This window comes from Equus przewalskii, chromosome 28 (assembly GCF_037783145.1).
Source record: "Equus przewalskii isolate Varuska chromosome 28, EquPr2, whole genome shotgun sequence".
Lineage (NCBI taxonomy): Eukaryota > Metazoa > Chordata > Mammalia > Perissodactyla > Equidae > Equus > Equus przewalskii.
Genome location: NC_091858.1, coordinates 17,715,004 through 17,735,536, shown reverse-complemented (window position 1 = coordinate 17,735,536; position 20,533 = coordinate 17,715,004). Strand labels below are relative to the sequence as shown.

The 20,533-nt window shown below is 37.6% G+C and overlaps 1 protein-coding gene across 6 annotated transcripts in view; it reads right to left on the bottom strand.

Moving 5' to 3' along the window:
• The window catches only part of TUSC3 (tumor suppressor candidate 3), a 223,779-nt gene that overhangs the window by 197,961 nt on the left and 5,285 nt on the right, over positions 1–20,533 (bottom strand). For 3 of the 6 annotated variants that reach the window (XR_011534290.1, XM_070598602.1, XM_070598603.1), the window contains exon 2: positions 4,502–4,569. The exons of the other annotated variants lie outside the window; for them this stretch is intronic. The gene's annotated coding sequence lies outside the window, so the exon portion shown is untranslated. The remainder of the gene's footprint in view (positions 1–4,501; positions 4,570–20,533) is intronic. 6 annotated transcript variants of the gene reach the window in all.

The window sequence follows — 20,533 nt, the reverse complement described above, 5'->3', positions numbered from 1 at the left end:
CTGCAGCACATGGCTTTCCTGGTCACTCTTTACATGGCCAAAAGAGCTTTCTACCAGCCAGGAAAAAGGAGAAATCATTCCATGTATTCCCAATATGAAGGTATTGAATTAGAGTATTTAATTTAGGTATTTAATTAGATAATGAGAAGAAGCTTAGAAGACGGTTGGGAAGTACAGGAAAAACTAAGGTAAGGAAAGCAGCTACAGACAATCTTGGTGTGCAACACCAAACAGGTGATTCTCAAGAGCTCACCTGGGACTCTTAGACTTCTTAAAGGCTTCCAGCAACTACCTTGGTCTGCAACAGCTAAGTGGGCAGCTGTGGTAGGGTAAAAAATGTCCCACCCCCACCACCCAAAAGACGCCCATGTACTAATTCCCAGAAACTTGGTACATGTTACCTTACATGGCAGATGTGATTAAGGATCTTAAAATGGGGAGATTATCCTATGTTAGCCAAGTGGGCCCAATATAACCAGACGGGTCTTTATAAGAGGCAGTCAAGAGGATCAGAATCAGATGTGAGGATGGAAGCAAGAGGTTGGAGTCACGCAAGTAAGGAATCATGAAGAATGCAGGCAACCTCTGGAAGTTGAAAAAGACAAGCAGATGGATTTTCCCTTCAGAGCTTCCAGAAGGAACCAGCCTTGTAGACATCTTGACTTTAGTGACACCAGTGAGACAAATTTTGGACTTCTGATATCCAGAATTATAAGATAATAAACTTACGTTGTTTTAAGCCAGTAAATTTGTGATCATTTGTTACAGCAACAATAAGAAATTAACACAGTGGTTCTCCTGGACTTTCCTGAAGGATGATTCAAACCTTCTATCTGCCCAAGAATCTGCCTCAACCATTTCTGAAGAACAGTGGCTTCTCTTCTCCTCTACCTTCTAAATCTCAGGGGCACACTAACAAAGACCCCCATGGGCAAGCTTGTGATACAATGCAGACGAGCCCTCCAAACAATCCAGCACAAGCCCAGGGGAGATCTTTATGGGCCAGGCTAGAGATGACACAAATCACTTCCACTCACATACTATTGTCCAGAATTTTGTGACGTGGCCCTAAATAAATGTAGAGGTGGCTGGGAAACGCAGTCTAGCTTGTGTCTACGAAAAAGAAAATTCTAATATGGTAAACAGCTGTGGCACAGCAAAGAATTTAGAAAAATATACAATAAAATCTGATAAAAATATGAAAGCCACAGCAGGAAAGCAACATGAAAAGCAGCTCTTTAAAAGCTGTTGACAAATATGTTCAAGCTGTCACTGTAAATGCACAAACAAAAGTGGCTATTAAAAAAATGTACGTATCTTTCAACACAGTATAGAATAATACCATATAAATTGTGAATTTTATTAAGGCATTATCTTTAAATTCTACACTATTCAGACTGGGTAATAAGAATGGAGACAATGGATTCCATAATTTACTTTTTTATAATACCAGTCTGTCAGTAGCTGAATGAAAGTAAGGTGCTTGTTTGAATATTTCAAATGAGAGAAGAACTCACTTTTTTATTTTGTTTTATTTTAGCTGATAGAGAAATGTTAACTCAAAAATATGGTTGTCCCAACTTAGCTATCTTCCTAATATTCTCCATAATATTAATAAGCTTAATTTAGAAATGCAGGGTTCATAAAGTATCAGCCATAAAAATGAAAAATATCTAAATTTAATATTCAAAATAATTTTTCTATTTTGAAAATGCAAATAAATATCTGATAGAAGAACAGTGGTTTATCCTATAATGGGGCAGGGAGAGCTAAACATTTCTATAAAACTCTGAATGTAAGAAAATTTATTTTTAAAATATATTCCTCTAAATAATTAAGTATTAGACAAACTGAACATTTCCTTTTAATTTTAATTGTCAGTTTCACTTGTGAAAAAGAAAATGTCTATTACTCTTCCAAACTTCTTTATAAGTTTAATTGGTATCCTGAGCCTGCAAGATGAGTGAGGTGTTTAAAATAATTCTTATCATTTCCAACTACTTATTTTTGTGAATAACTATTTTCTTAGTACTATGCAATTTCCAAAATATAAGCTCTAAAATCACTCTGAGGACAGCTTCCCCCATCCTCATAGGTCTCAGCTTGTTCTTGTTCTTCCCACCTTACAGCCATCCTCCCTTCCCAACTGCCCCTGGTCTCCAAGCTCCAGCAGCAAACACGGAAACAGTCTCCTTAACCGGCTCCCACCGCGGCACGAGGTCAAACCCCTGGAACGAATCCAGATACATACACACATACATACATACATGTATGTTCATCTTCTTGTGGTCCTGCTTCTCTGCCCGAACCCTGACTGATACACGTTATTATCACTTTAATTTTATAGCCATTGCTAAATGTCTTATATTAAATAATGTTGTCCTATACATTGACTACCATACCTGTTTATGTTGATTTTATAAGCCACCATATAAAACTCTAAAAGTGCAAGCTCGTCGACTTTAGTAGGCGGAATAATAAAATAATCCCCGAAGACCCATACTCTTATTTAATTCCCTCCCCAGAAGTATAGACAAGACTTCTAAATGTGATTGAACAGCACCCCCATAGTTATGCTACCTTACATGGCAAAGATTTACAGACACAAAGTCCCTAAGCAGTTACTCAAAAGAGAGATTACACTGGGTGGACCTGACCTAATCAGGTGAGTTTTGTCAAAGAAGGTGAAGTGTCAGAGAGGCATCCTACTGGCCTGGAAGAAAGCAAACACCCATTGGTAAAACTGCCTATGGAGGAGGCCACATGGCTAGGACTTGAGGGTGGCCTCAAAGAGCTGAGAGAATAGCCAGCAAGAAAACAAGGAACTCAGTCCTACAACTGCCAGGAACTGAATTCTACCAAGAAACTGAATGAGCCGAGAAGAGGACCCAGGGATCCAGATGCGAATGGAGCCCACCCATACCTTAATTTCAGCCTTGTGAGACCCTGAACAGAGAACCTAGCTATGCCATACCCAGACTTCTGACCTGTGGAAACCATAAGATAAAAAATGGGTGTTATCTTAAGTCGCTAAATTTGCAGTAATTTGTTATGCATCAATAGGAAACTAATATACTCACAAATCACCTTTTATTTATATCCTATTTCTTAATGTTCATAGTGGATTATTCATCTTAAGAGGAGGAGATAAGAGTGATGGAAATATAAATTACAAAGCAGTCCTATTTTTAGCTACATGACACTTTCTAAGAGATAAGATTATTTTAGAACAGGACATTTTATATACAATCTACAAATGATAACATCTCGGAAGAAAACTGTAAGACAACAGTAGCTGGTAATCACTGCAGTACTTAACCTCACAGGGAAATTCTGTAATGACACGCCTGGTTTAAGAGAATACTGAAAAGAGTTTTTATCGCCAAAATCTCTGAAGCCAGAGACTCCTGCCTAATTGTTATGGCTGCTGTTTTTCCATTTCTTTCTCAAGTATGAAAGCTTACTTAAAAATTGACTCTCACCTCTATTTGTTAATGGTTTTGATCATTTATATTCAGAAACCATACATTACTGATATTTTTTAATCAGAGAACTATGAATTATTATTAATTCATATGGGCTTATATCTAATAAAATAATCCACACTGAAACAGTCTATAAGTTAGAATTGATACTGCTGAATAAAAGGCTGCAATTTGTAAAAGATCAAACGTAGCCAAATTTATACAAGATCATTTAAACAGAAGCAATTGCATACATCTATGAAATACTGCAAATATGAAAAAGTTTATCTGATTCATAAAAATGTCGTAACATCAGGAAATTGGTTTTGAGACCTTGGAAGTAAGATATGGGAGAAATGAAGGTTACCGTTAACTGCCTAACAATTTCTCATTTTAAGACTGCAATATTGTCACCTAATCAAGAAAAAAGCTTATGTAAAATTTTCAAAGTCACAACTAATTCCTTACATCTTCTATATCTGTAATGGATGTTTTCTTAATCTCTTTGCTAGAACCCCTAGAGGTACTAAAATGGAAACTATTCATTCTTCTCCTTAACTTTGACTCAGTAACAAGGGTAGAGTCAGTACGCTCTTAGCTCTGTATCCTCACATACAAACTGCTCCTTTAGGAATCATGCCTTCAAAACATAACATTCTCTTCCTTGCTTAGTCAGTAATCCTCATCCTCCCATCACTGAGTACTGAATAAAGCTCACACAACACATCTTCCACCCTAGCCTTTCCTAATCTGCATCATTTCCAATAACAAACCTCTACTCCACTTCAGCTACCCACCACCAGAGTCGCATCCGGTACTGTTACATGTCAGAACAGATAAATTGATCTAAGCTACACAGGACAAAAACCCATTCACCCAATTCTCTCACTCTTGTTCCCTCCACAACTTACCTATCCTCCAGTCTCACTGGGACCTTTCTTCCTTCCCCTATCAGCAGCTAACGGTCTTTATTTTCCATGTCATTCACTCCACAGCGTACCTTCCACTCTCCTCTCCGGTCTTTCTATCTCACCCACCTGAAACAACCGTGAATCAATCCAGCTATCCACACGGCCTGCCCCTACTGGTCTCCTTCTGAGCTCAACTAGAGGGAAAAAGAAAACTCAAATAAGGATTACATTAGACATATGATTTCCAAACTTAAATGGCCCCTCCCGTGATTTAACAATGTCTCCTTGTTTTCTGAGTAAAATGACCTATTCTAGCTATTTAAAATGAGTAATTCTAGATAAACTACCTATTACCTATTCTAGCTATTTCAGGTTGCATACTGCCCTAAACCTGCCAGTCCCACCAGTGTATTCCTCCTTCTGTTCTTCCAGCTTACCTTCCGCTTCATAGAGAAAATACAAGCCTCGACCAACAAATAAACAAATTTATCTGCACCCCCTTCTTTTATCCACTGCTCCCATCGACACCTAAGAGAGAGCAATGCTCCTTGTAACAATCCACATACGTTCGACTGCAGTGCTCTAACAGCTCCAAATCTCAGCAGTTAAAAAAATTAACATATATTTCTCCATATTAAGGGCTGACAAAACTGTGCTCATCCTAGTCACTGACGGACCCAGTCTGATAGAGCATCCACTATGTCAAACATTCAGTCACCATGACAGGAACAAGAGAATATGGTGAAGCACGCAATGACACTTTGAGCTCCTGCCTACAACTGACACATGACACATCTGCTTACATTTCACTGGCCAAACTAAGTTATGTGGCCACGCCTGAGTTCACAAGAGATGGAAAGTGCAATCCTATCATGTATGTGAAAGAAAACCAATACAGTCATGTGTTACTTAACGACAGTGATATGTTCTGAGAAATGTGTCATTAGGCGATTTTGTCAGTGTGCGAACATCAGGGTGTACTTATGCAAACCTAGATGGTACAGCCTACTACACACCTAGGCTACAAGGTACTGATCTTATGGAACCACCATCGTATATGTGGTGTGTCATTGACCAAAACATCATTATGCGGCACAAGACAGTACTGTATCTGTGCACAGCCCTAAGGACTAGCACATTCCTGTGTAAGGTTAATTCCACCCACTGTTCTCTGATTCCCATTCTGCCTCTTACCTTCTCAGCCACCTGGTTGTGTATGAGTTCGTTTCTCTCTTCATTTCAACCTCTTCTCCTCCAGCTACCAAACACTTAACTCTTCACCCATTCACAGCAAAACTGCTTGATAAGAAGTGCTGGTTGTCTCCACTCCTCATGGCGCACTCATTCATTAACCTACTACATTTTAGTTTCCACCCTAACACTGTAGTTAAATTGTTCTCACTAAATCCAAGAGACTCTTTAAAGTTTTTATTTAGCCTCTCAGTAGTAACCATTTGTCACTGCTGACTTCTCCTTGAAACATTCTCCTTCGACATCCAAAATCGGCTGGGTTTCTCTCTAGCTCTCTGGCAGGGCAGTCTTAGTCTCTTTTGCAAGCTTGCCTTCTGTAGGACACTGAAATATTAGTATCCCTGAGGGCTTGCATTAGTTCTTCTATTCTCACTGCATATACTCTGGCTGGGTGATTTTTTTTTTTTTTTGACGAAGATTAGCCCTGAGCTAACATCTGCTGCCAATCCTCCTCTTTCTGCTGAGGAAAACTGGCCCTGAGCTAACATCTGTGCCCATCTTCCTCTACTTTATATGTGGGACGCCTACCACAGCATGGTGTGCCAAGCAAGATGCCATGTCCGCACCTGGGATCTGAACCGGGAACCCCGGGCCGCCGAAGCAGAACTGGGCACTTAACCGCTGTGCCATTGGCCTGCCCCTGGCTGGGTGATTTTTAACCCCCACCACAAATTCAATTCCCATTTAGGCTAATGATTTCCAAATCCATTTTATCTTCAGCCCAGATCGAAGGTCCATATCCACACATTCTACTGCCTGTCAAACATCTCAGTCCAGATTTCACACCGGCATCTCACATATTCTTAAAAGGGAACATGTTATCTCCCTTCCAAAATCTCTTCCTTCTCCTATTTCCCATAAAAGGGAAAAACAGAATTCCCCTTTTACCAAGAAATGTAGACAGCGTCCTTGTCTCCTTCTCCTTCACCCCACACACAATCAATTACCAAGGAAAGGACTGTCTAGTCTGGCTCCTAACTAGTTCGAAAATCCAGCTATTTTTCTTCATTCTCACTGCTACATCCAATGTCGAGTTATCAGTACCTCTCACAGTGATTTTCTGCAGTAGCCTCTTGAATAGACTCTTACCCTTCTTCCAACCTTGCATCCCCACCTAAGCCATTCTCCACAGCACAGCCAGAGCACTCCTTCTAAATAGAAACCTCATCGCCTCACCTCCAAGACAAAACCCTCCAATTCTTCCCACTGATTCAGGATCAAGTCTAGATTCTTTCACATAGCTTAAGAGGTCCTTTAGGATTGGACTCTGGCTTCCACTCCAGCCTCAACCCCTGCCACTCTCCCACCCTGTGCATTCTAAGCTTAGCCATAGTGAATTACTTTGAGAACCTTGCATTTGCTGTGCTTTTTCATAGGTCTGGGTCTTTACCAGCGTTATTTCCTCTGCGTACAACACTCTTCTCTTCCTTAGGTTATTTCCTATGTGTATCTCCTCAGTTTTCAGCTTACCCCAATGTGCTAACATAACACCAAAGCACTCAACAGTCCCCAGCTTATGCATTTCTTACACTACATTATAATTGCCTGTTTTCCTGTCTGAATCTCCCACTGGGCTATGAGCTCTAGGATATATCAGGGAAAGCGGCTGCCTTATTTACCACTCTACCTCCAAAATCCAGCATGGTGACTGACATGTAGTATTCATCAACAAATGTAGGTAAAAAAGGAACGACAGATCACGTTTTAGAGAAATGTCAGTAACTTGGCCCTTTGTTCAGGAACACGTGCCATGTTTTAGGGAGATGACCCTCAAATATATTTATTTTCTACTGCTTACTTTATTAATATTATTTCTATTTAAGATAATTAAAAAAACAAAATGTGAAAAACATTTACAACATACTTAGGAAATCAACAGCCAGACAAATAGTTAAAAAACATAAAAGACTGATCTACTTTGGGCTTTTGCTATTATTATGATCACATAGACATAAAAGACTAGGAAGTCCTGACATTGAAGAAGTTTAGATTTGAGTAATAAATAAGTAAAACAACATAGAAAGCTCCTGAGATCATCTACTTAGCACAACATGATGAAATCTTGTGAAAACGCAAAAACAAAAAGACTGTAATCCATGTAGAGAAATAACATAGAGCTAACCCTGCTTTACAAGGAAAAGGGATACAGAGAACAGGAAAATAACACCCTATTTCCCTCACCAATTCCTATTTAGATTATGAAATATGTTGTTTCTGTTCTGTTAATATATACCTTGAACACCAGAGACCAGTGCTAATGCTGGTACTCACACAAATTATGACTTCTCTAAGTTTTCTCATCTATCATGAGTTAGTGCAGATATAGCACCTGTGAAGTACTTTGAAAATTACAGAATGTACAAAAACAGCTTGTTTTAATTTGTAGATTACATATTTGAAACAGGCAAAGACAAGGCAAGTGTAAATCTAACTGCTTTTTCCAAGTCAAATAAAAAGAACTTAAATAGCTTGGCCACAATTGGTTTTAGTTATTCTCCACGGATCATATAACTCGAATTGTTGATAATTAATATTAGTTAAGTTTCTTTATGATAAGGACATTTTAATCAATTCAGAACAGAACTATTACTAAAAGGCAACCTCTAAGACATTAAATTACCTTTGATATATATAGAAACTACCAGAAATCACTCTATTACCATATTTCATATAATCTTAACATCTAGAAGGGATCTAAGCAAACGTTTAATCCAATAGTTTTTAACTTTTCAAAAATCTAATAAACATTTCAGATGTGCACACCAGAAAAATTCATTTATGACATAAATGAAAAATGCTGTATATAATTTCAGAGGGCCAATGGGAAATTTTTCCTATTTTCCACAGATACAGAAATCCTGATCTTGTTCATTGCTCTCCCGTCACATCTGAGCAAACTGATGCTTCAAAAGGTTAAGTGACTTATCCAAGAGCAGAGTTTATATCAAAGAAGCCACATTTTCTTTTCTAGAACTAACTTATACAAAATGCTGAACATTTCATGAAGTTAGCATTTTATTTCATTTAATCTTTCAAAACAACCCCACAATGAGGAATTATACTTAGTTTATAAAAAAAGGAAATTGTCGTCTAAATGGATAATTTGCCAAGATAAACAACGGGGCTAGAATTTACGCTATCTGATTTTCTCATTCTAATTCCACTCTATAACACTACCAAACAGTAAAATAAGGAAAAGAGAATGAGAAAGTAAATGATGGAGAAAAAGAGAAAGATCAAACCAAATTATATAGAGTGTCACAGGCTTCAATTAAAGGCCAAGGAAAAATGATGATTAGAATCAACAGCAAATAAAAGTAGAGGAGATAGCGGTATTCTAAAAATCTATGATATCCATCATTCTGGTATAAAGCCATGTAAAGGTCAAGTCACAAAAGCCAAGGATGGTGAGGTTTCAAAAAGGAAATAAGAGTGACATCAGCATCATCCCAGCATAAGGTATCTCCCATTTTTATCCCTCCTCCCCTCAACAACAAAAATTCAGCACCCATCCAAGAACAAAAGTACCTCTGTGGGATCCAGCATTATATGCCAAGGGACCCAGGAGGGGTCTCGCCCACCTGTGTATTGGGTAATAGGCAGACAGACCTCAGTACTGGCTGTAGATCCTGCAGTAGCTTGTGAACTAGTACAGCCCCTCTCAGCCATAGTCCAGGAGCCCCTGGAGAACAATGAGTTGGGCATCACCCACAGATGAGATGACCTATGTGGAAGTCCACATTTCCAGAAAAGAAGTTCCAACACTGTGCTGCAGCAAAAAACAATTCGAGTTTGGATGCACTGAAATGGGTAACAGGAACAGCTTGACTTTACCCACATCACCCCTCTCCCAAGGCAGCAAAGCTTAGGACTAAGAGAGATCTTCCCAGCCCATGAATTCTCTTGTAGGGGAAAGGGAGAGCAGGTGAGGCCCTGGCTTTTGCAGCTGTGTAAGATGCTGCCAAAGAAACTAGTTTCTCCCTCACACATACAAAGTACCAAAATTGGAAGCTCCAAGACTGGGGGAGGAAGGAAATCAGGAGAGCAGCAGATAAAATTCTCGTAGGGCATTAAAGAGAAGTGATCTCTGCTGACTGTGTTATGGACTCCATCAGGAAGCCTGCCTATGAGGGAAAGCATCACCCACAGATCCCCCAAGTGCCCCACTTGCCTCACCTATATACACCCCTACTCTGCACCTAGCTCCCTGCACACATTCCCAAGAGCTACGGCAAGAGTGAACTTTGACAGACAGCCAGGGAGCACAGGTAGAAAGCAGGCCAGGGTCTGCAGCAGGGCGAGAAACCACAGACTTAAGCAGTAGCGCCATCTTCAGGAAAACAAAAGAGAGACTACCAGCGGCCAGCCTGGTACATGACAGAATCAAAAGACATACAAACTTAAGAATTCTGCAACAAGACAGGGAAAGAAGCACTGAGCAGGTATATCCATACAAGGTCTGAGAAAGCCTCAAAATCTCTAGCAGAACTGAAAAATATATTTCTCCACTGAAGGCAGTTAGTAAAGATTGGAGTGACTACTACAAATCCAAAGACAGCAACACAAAACTATAAAGAACATTAAAAATCAAGGAAACAAAACATCCCCAGAAGAGCACAACCAAACTCAAAGACATGGAGGTCCATGATTTACCCAGTAAAGAATTCAAAATAGCTGTTTTAAGGAAACTTGATGAGCTGCAAGAAAACATGGAAAGATAATTCAACAAAAGTGGGAAAACCATACATGAACAAAATGAGAAATTAACAAAGAGATAGGAATAATAAAAAAGAACCAAACAGAAATTCAATGAATAAAATGAACAATGCAACAGGAAACATCACAGCAGAATGGACCAAACAGAAGAAAGACTCTATGAATCAGAAGATAGGAACTTTGTAATTATCCAGTTAGAGAGGGACAAAAATAAAGAATAAAAACAGAGTGAGGAAAGCCTGTGTGATCTATGGGACACGATCAAAAGAAACAATGTGAAAATTATTGAAGTTCCAGAAGAAGAGAGAAGGAAAGGAACAGAAAACTTATTTAAAGAAATAAAGGCTGAGAACTTCCCAAACCTGGGGAAAGACCTGGACATCTAAGTTCATGAAGCTAACAGATTACACCATAATGTGATCCCAAAATGATCTTCTCCAAGACAAACTATGATAAAACTATCAAAAATCAAAGACAAAGAGAGAATCCTAAAAGGAGTAAGAGAAAAGAAGATTATAACCTAAAAAGGAACCCCTATTAGAGTATGAGCAGATTTCTCAGATCAAAACTTATAGGCCAGAGACTGTGGGATGATACGGTCAAAGTGCTGAAAGAAAAACACTGCCAACCAAGCATACTCTATCCAGCAAAGTTACCCTTCAGAAATGAAGGAGAAATAAATACCTTCCCAAACAAAAGCTGAAGGAATTTATCACCACTAGACCTGCTTTACAAGAAATGCTTAAAGAAGTTTTTCAAGCTGAAATTAAAGGATGCTAATAGTAACATGAAAACATATGGAAACATACAACACAATGGTCAAATTCAGACTACTCATACGATAATATAGTGGTGTTAATCACTTAACTATAAAGTTTAAACCAGAGTATTAAAAATAACTATAGCTACTAAAGTTGTTAATGAGCACACAATATAAAAATAGGTAAACTGTAACATTAAAAACATAAAAAGGAGGGAGTAAAAGGGTGGAGTTTTTTGTATGTGATTGAAGTTATCAGCTGAAAATAGACTGTTATATCTATAAGATGTTTTATGTAAGCCTCAGGCCAACCACAAAAAAAATCCAATAGTAGGTCCACAAAAGATAAAGAGAAGGAAATTAGAGCATACCACTATGGAAAATCAGCAATTCATAAAGGAAGGAAGCAAGACAGAAAGAAACGTAACTACAAAACAGCCAGAAAAGAATTAATAAGATGGCATTAGTAAGTCCTTACCTATCAAAAATTACTCTAAATATAAATAGACTGAATTCTCCAGAGAAGGCACAAAGCAGCTGAACAGATTTTAAAAAAAGAGGAAAGAAAAGACCCCACAATATGCTGCCCACAAGAGACTCATCTCACTTTTAAGGACACACATAGGCTCAAAGTGATGGGACGGGAAAAGCTATTCCATCCAAGTGGAAACCAAAAGAGAGAGGGTGTGGCTATACTAATATCTGACAAGTAGACTAAGCCAAAACAGGTAACAAGAGACCAAGAAGGCCATTACATAATGACTAAGGGGTCAATTCATCAAGCAGACAAAACAATTGTAAATATATAGGGACCTAATGTCAGAGCACCTAACCATATGAAGCAAATACTAACAGATCTAAAAGGAGAAACAAACAAAAATACAGTATTAGTAGGGGACTTCAATACCCCGCTTTCAACAATGGACAGATCATTCAGACAGAAAATTAACAAGGAAACAGTGGATTTGAGCCATACTTTAGACCAAACAGACCTAAGAGATATACACAGAACATTCCATCAAACAGCTGCATAATACATCTTCTTCTCAAGAACACATGGAACATTCTCCAACACAGATGATATGATAGACCACAAAAAAGTCTTAGCAAATTTAAGATGACTAAAATCATACCAAGTATCTTTTCTGAACATAATGGTATAAAACTAGAAATCAGTGACAGGACAAGCACCAGAAAATTTACACGAGGTGGAAATTAAACAACACACTCCACAACACCAGCAGGTCAAAGGAGAAATCAAAAAATATCTTGAAACAAATGAAAATGTAATAACATACCAAAACCTACGAGATGCTGCAAAAGTTCTAAGAGGGAAACTTATAGCAATAAACAGCAATCTTAAGAAAAAAGAAAGATCTCAAATAGACAGACAACCTAACTTTACATCTCAAGGAACTAGAAAAAGAAGAAAAAAACAAAGCCAAAGTTAGCAGAAGGAAGGCAATAACAAAGACCAGAGCAAAAATAAATGATAAAGATTAGTAAAACAATAGAAAAGATCAACAAAACTAAGACCTGGTTTTTTGAAAAGTTAAACAAAATTGACAAACTTTTAGCTAGACTAACTAAAAAAAAGTGAGAAAGCTCAAATAAAATCAGAAATGAAAGAAAAGGCATTCCAACTGATATCACAGAAACACATAGGGCCATTAGAGACAACTATGAACACTTCTATGCCAACACATTGGATAACATAGAAGAAATGGGATAAATTCCTAGAAACATACAACTTACCAAGACTGAATCATAAAGAAATAGAAAATATGAACACATCAATAAGGAGTAAGAAGACTGAATCAGTAAACAAACACCTCCTGACAAAGAAAAGCCAAGGACCAGATGGTTTCACTGGTAAATTCTACCAAACACTTAAAGAAAAACATCAATCCTTTTCAAACTATTCCAAAAAACTGAAAAGGAAGGAACATTCCCAAATTCATTTTACAAGGACAGTGTTACGCTGATACCAAAACCAGATAAGGACACTAGAAGAAAACTAAAAAGCAATATTCCTGATGAATACAAATGCAAAAATTCTCCACAAAATATTAGCAAACCAAATTCAAGAGCAAATTAAAAGAATCATACACCATGATCAAGTGGGATTTATACCTGGGATGCAAGGATGGTTGGACTTTGACATACACAAAACAATAAATGTGATACATCTCATTAATAGGATAAGAGATAAAAGTCATCTGATAATCTCATAGATGCAGAAAAAGATTTGAAAAAATACAACATCCTCCCATAAGGAAAACTCTCAACAAGGTGGGTAGGAAGGAACATATCTCAACATAATAAAGGGCATATAGAACAAACCCACAGCTAACATCACACTCAACAGTGAAAAGTTGAAAGCTTTCTTGCTAAGATCAGGAAGACGGGTGCCAATTCTTACCACTTTCATTCACCATAGCACTGGAAGTCCTAGCCAGAGCAATCAGGCAAGAAAAAGAAAGAAACGGCATCCAAATCAGAGGGGAAGAAGTAAAACTGTCTTTGTTTGCAGAGGATATGATCTTATCTATATAGAAAACCCTAAAGACTCCACCAAAAAATGTTAGAACTAATCTACAAATTCAGTAAAGTTGCAGGATACAAAATCAACATACAGAAATCAGTTGTGTTTCAATATACTAACAAAATATCTTAAACAGAAATAAAGAAAACAATCTCATTCACAATAGCATCAAAAACAAAATACTGAAACCAAGGACAAAGGAATTAAAATTCCCTGGATTAGGGTGAAACCCTGCCTGTATCCACAAGGTTAACATGGGAAACAAAGTAACCAAAGTTTCTGAGCTTGCTTTGGATAACTACAGGAGCACAGCTGATAAGAGAGCAGCTTGCTGACAACTCCTCCCCCGCCAGCCAGCTGGACTAAGCATCATGCTATAGCATTAAGCTAAAATGATTGATCATAAACTTCACACATCACAGACTAAAAATCTACCACATGCAACACATAGAACTCCCCTGAATTTGCAGATGCGACTCATAAAGAAATAAGATAGCTGCCCTGCGGAGAGGACTCTTAAAACCTCAGCCCCCAAGGCCACATGGTCCCCCATCCCCTACCTAAACCCCAAATAAAAACCCTTGCTTGTAGCTTTTCAGGGAGTTTGGGATTACAGCCTTAGCTCCCCATTCTCCTTGTTCAGCACTTCGCAATAAAATTCCTACTTTCTTCCACTACACCTGGTGTCAGAGACTGGCTGGCTGCATGACAGGTGAGTGAACCCACTTCAGGTTGGTAAGAATACTTAGGAATAAATTTAACCAAGGACATGAAAGATCTGCACACTGATAAGTATAAAACATTGATGAAAGAAACTGGAGAAGACACAAACAAATGCAAAAATATCCTACGTTCATGGATCAGAAGAATACTGTCAAAATGTCCATACTACCCAAAGCCACCTATGGATTCAATCCAATCCCTATCAAAATCTCAATGGCATTTTTCACAAAATAGAAAAAAAATCCTAAAATTCATATGGAACCACATAAGACCCCAAATAGCCAAAGGAACTCTGAGAAAGAACAAGGTGAGAGGCATCACACTTCCTGATTTCAAACTATATTACAAAGCTACAGTAATAAAACAGTATGGTATTGGAATAAAAATAGGCACATAACTAATAGAACAGAATCGAGACCTCAGATATAAAACCCTGCATATTGGGTCAATTAATATTGACAAGGGAGCCAAGAATACTCAAAGGGGAAAGGACAGTCTCTTCAATAAATGGTGTTGGAAAAACTGGACAACGACACACAGAAAAATGAAATTGGACTGCTATCTCACATAAGTCACAAAAACCAATTCGAAGTGGCTTGAAGAATTACACCTCAGACCGGAAACCATAAACTCCAAGAAGAAAACATATGGAAAAAGTTCCTTGACATTGTTCTGGGCAAGAATTTTTTGGATATGACCCAAAAGCACAAGAAACAAAAGCAAAAACAAATCAGTAGATTAGATCAAACTAAAAAGCTTCCGCACAGCAGAAGAAACAATCAACAAAATGAAAAGGCCACTTACAGAATGGGAGAAAATATCTGCAAACAATATATCTGATATGAGATTAATATCCAAAGTATTAACTCATACAACTCAATAGCAAAAAAAGAATTAATTAAATTAAAAAATGGGCAGAGAATCTGATTAGACATTTTTCCAAAGACGTCATTCAGAAGCCCAATAGGTACATGAAAAGGTGCTCAACATCTCTAAACATCAGGGAAATGCAAAACAAAACTACAAAAAGATATCACCTCACACCTACCTGTTAGGATAGCTATTTTCAAAAGGACAATAGGAAATATTTTCAAAAGGAAATAACAAGTTTGGTGAGGATGTGGAGAAAAGGGAACCTTGTGCACTGTGGGTGGGAATGTAAATTGGTACAGCCACTATGCGAAACAGTATGCAGGTTTCTCAAAAAATTAAAAATAGAAATACCATGTGACCCAGCAATCCCACTTCTAGGTATACAGCCACAGGAAATGAAAATAGGGTATCAAAGTGATTACTACAGCATTATTTACAATAAGCCAAAATATGGAAAGAACCTAAGTGTCTATCAACAGATGAATGAATAAAGAAGATGTGCCATATATATAATGGGATACCATTCAGCCATAAAAAAGAAGGAAATCCTGCCACTTGCAACATGGATGGACCTTGAGGGCATTATGCTACGTGAAATAAGTCAAATGAAGAAAGACAAATACCATATGATCTCGCTTATATGTGGTATCTAAAAACGCTGAATTGGTAGAAAGAGAGTAGAATGGTGAACACCAGGAGCTGGGGGTGGGGGAAATGGGATGATGTCAGTCAAAGGGTACAAACTTCCAGTTAGGGGATAGATAAGTTCTGGGAATCTAATGCACAGCATTGTGATTGTAGTTAACAATAGTGTTTTACATACTTGAAAGATGATATGAGAGTAAATCTTAAATGTTCTCACCACAAAAAAAGGAATGATAATATGATAATTATATGATGTGATGGAGGTGTTAGCTAAAGCTATGGTGACAATCATTTTGCATGTATCAAATCGACATGCTGTACACCTTTACAGTACAAAATGTTATGTCAATTATATCTCAATAAACCTGGGGGGGCGGGGAGAATAGTAAAAACCATCAATGTCAAATGCTGTAGAAAAGTCAAGCAGGAAAAGTACCCATTAGGTCTGGCAATGAGGAAAGCAATATGACGGTCTCAAGAGCCAACTCAGTAGCACAACTTGTTAAATAGGAAAATAAAGCATTTCACAAAAACTTATGTACATCAAATGCAAAATTGCTTAACTCTTCTTTTGTAATGCCAAATCAACTTGTACTACTTGTGAAAAATCACTTTGAAATACATGAAAAAACAACGCACAGCACATCCTGCAAATTCACGCACCAATATCAGCCCCAAAGCTAACATTCGTTAAGCACTACTTATTACCATGCTAAGTGCTTTCCAGGATTATCACACGTAAGGCTCACAACTCTATAGTAAGACTAACAGACTATCTCCATTTTACAGATAAGGAAATGGAGGCTCAGAGAACTTAAGTAACTTTACCAAATTAACTTTACTAAGAATTTACCAAGTGCAAGGCACTATGCTTGAATATGGGGATATAGGTATTAATAAAAACACACAACTCTTCTCCTCAAAGGACTCGTGGCATAACAGGAATGATAGACAATAGACAGCAATTCACATAACTACCATAAAGAAATAAGTCCCAAGATCCATCTACGTGAGCACAGAGGAGTCCCTCATCTAAAACAGGGAGGAGGGGAAACATGCCTAGGTTGATACAGGAGGAAAGCAGGTAAGAATAGTTAGATAGACATCAGGAGAGTCAGACAAACGCTCACTCAGGATAAGCACTAAATAGTGTGCAAAGAATTTTGGATTGCATCCTATAGGTATTTAAGCAGCATTTAAACATTACTCCTCAAAGGCAGCATTGGTCAGAGAAGTCTCAGGAGAAATTTTTAGATGGGATCGGGGTAGGGATGGCAAAAAAAAGTCACAAACGAATAAACGTTTGAGACTAAGTGAAATGTGCCCGGATTTCTGGCTTGGGCAAACACGTATGAAAATGTGTTACTTGGTGTTAGGGACTGTATGAGGCACAGTTTGGGGAAGAAGGTTGGAACAGAAATTGACTCATACTTTCTTAATCCATGTAGGTTCTATAGTTCTCACTCTTGTAACTTAGGCTTAATTTAGCCTAATTTCATTTATTTAAACAGCTTCATACAGAAACAGATGACCTAATTTCGTAAATCATCTTCTCAAAGGGGTCAAGTCTAAGCAGTATTAACAGGTTTGTTTTACATCTGCCAAATGTCTAATCATTTTAAGGTTTAAAAAACGTACCCATGAAGAGGAAGTTCACAAAAAGATCCGCTACGAAAAGACAGAGGAAAGAATAGTGTAATCAAAGTAGTGAAGCGGGGGAGGAAAAAAATGGACAACCTGACAGCATAACTGAGCATGGGAACGTGAAAATATAAACTCTGGTGTCAGGAAACCTAATTTCTAGCCCCAGTTTTGTTATTTAGCCTGAAACCTGGCTTTCCTGCTTTAACCTTCCATAATTCAGTATTTAAAAAACCACATCTACAGTTACTGTTCTCTTTATGATTGGGAATACGCTACAACATCAAAGCATATGACTCACGTAGCTGGCAGGAAGCTAAGTTGAAGAAGAGTACTATTATAACAGCGTTACACGTTGACTCAGCCACTCTTTCTCCTCGCAAAGGCTCCAAGGGGGAAAATGTACAGGAAACAATAGCAAGACACAACACAATCACTCCACCTTCATGAGTGTGAGAAAAATTCTTTATTCCCTTTGCAAGCTCCAACTCTAAAACATGGACAAGTCAGCATTGCACAATACCCTCCTCCTCGAGGGAGGTCCAAGTTTCCTTTCGCTTAATCTTAACTCAAATGTTAACCAAAAGAACATTATTAAAATACGATCATTTTAAAAATAAGTTGTGTCTTTCTGTATTTTATTTGGTGTGTCTTTAAAATGAAACTATGCACCGATCTAGTACATACACAAAAGCAAAACAAAAAAAAAAAGAGAACTTTTTAAAAGCATTCACCTAGAAAACAGCATACAGCAAACATATCTGAGGCATAACTTACTCTTCCACTCCTTTCTTGGGCTAACAGCTTTTAAGACGCATCATAAAGTTATTTCCAACTTCCTTCCTACAATCTTTTGGACACTTAATACTTAAATAGAGAACTTCAAATCACACAAAAATAAAGTCATTTTAATAAAAGGAACACATGGAACATTCACTTCCAAACACACCAAAACACATACAGATTTCTAATACTGACCACTGAAGTTCAAAGCTCTGGGAGGGCCACATATACCTAAATAATCCTCTACTAATATTTAATATCTAATTCACAAAGGTCATAGAGCTAGGTAATTGTTAAGTTACTAAAACATAGTGTAGAAAGAGGTCTTTGGAACAAGGCTGTAAACTTACAAGTTGTACAATCATAGATAAAACCTTTAATCCAAGACAACCTTTCTCAGTAGAACGCTTTCAAACACAAAACCTTAGAAATTCAACTGAAAATGTCTTAAAACAATAAGGAAGCTTATTAACTCACAGAACAAGGCATCCAGAGTGAGAGCAACTACAAGGCTAGTTAAGTCATGTCATCAAGTACCCACATTCTTCCCATTTTTCTACTCTGCCATCAGGAACTCACTGGTTTTGCCCCCAGGCTTGTACTTTCATGGTTACAAGATGGGTTCAGCAATTCGAGTACCACATTCTAATACACATATTCTAAGACAGGAAGAGAGACTCTCCCTTCCTTGTGTCCTTTATGAAGAAGAAGGAAACTTTCCAAAAGCCCCACATAATTGTATAATGTGCTCACTCCTAAAACCAATAATTTGCAAGGTACTGGAATAATCATGATAATCTTTGACTAATAAAAATACTTAAATCAACCCAAGCTACTGTTAGCAAAGACAAAAGGAGGGCAAACAAAAGTGTGTCACAACTACCATGAAAAGACACTGTGAAGACCATTATAATCTAACTGAAATGCCTAGCATTCTATCTTCTATCTGCTCTGTTACTTTTTTTTCATTTCTCGATATAATTTAGCCTTATTTCCAACCCCCAAGTTTGTTAAATTCAGTAGGTTATAATAAAGTATCTCACTCAATTTAATATTTATTATGAATAGTAAACATTGGACAATTTATAATCAATTCTGTACCTTAAATTTTACCACAAAACTCATATGAACTAACTTTCCAATGGTTTGCTTTGTTTCCAAGCAGAGAAGACTCTGAACTAAAATATGTTCAAAGGTTGTCAAATCTTATTGACAACATTAAGCCATCTCTAAAAATAGGCTTCTAAAATTAACAACAAACAGTTCCATTTAAGAAAATCGATACCACAATTTATCTAACCTACACTTAAGTGTCCCTTTTCATTAAAGGTAGCTGAGTTTTCATGGTAACATGCAGAAAGAAAATTTCTTTTTCACCTCCAAATGTCAAACTAGTTAGGTATCTTTATATGATCAACCAAAACGTTAATAACCACCAACATGCTAGTGAAGACTTCCTTTTATTCTTAACTTTTTCAGTTCATTAATGGTTCCATGATGCTACTCTTCTATGTTAAAACTTTTATCATAGATTTTGAAACACTCTCTAAGCTCACAGTTGACATTTTCATTTTTTCTTCTGGCATTAAATAGAAATAGAGACAACTAGGCAGGCAGACAGACAGTTATCAACTACTATCAAAAATATCTATTCTTCTGAATAACATTTTGAAGATTTAATATTAAAACTAAATATTTATTTATGTGTTTTACGTATCTATGTAGAATAGAGGAATCATATTTTTGCAAGATGCTCTCCTTAAATCCATGTACAACGCCCCAAGAAAGTATGCGAAGCCAGCCTCTCTGTGTACAATGTGCAAAATACAGGATAAGAGCTACAAAGACATATTATACTGGCGAGTGATTACTTAAAAAATGAGGTCCTAGGGCATAAAAGTTTGTTTCCCATAAAAAAAGCACTGTTAACAGCACTCAGAAAACAGACGGGCCAGATGGGCAGAGCGAAGGATCAAGAGCTCGCTTTTACATATGTTCAACTTGAGAAGCTGCAGAAATCTTGCCCAAAACACAGGATAAAAACTGCATAGAGACTGGCATAAGCATACGTGTTTGGTCTGCGCATGCGCATATACACACATCGCAGCGTTACAGAATGAAATGTGCATTTATTCGTGATCCACCTGTTCTCTAGAAAGGGAACACAGTTACTCCTATACTTAGCCAAAAGTAAATTTTCTATCTTGCTGGGATTAGCATG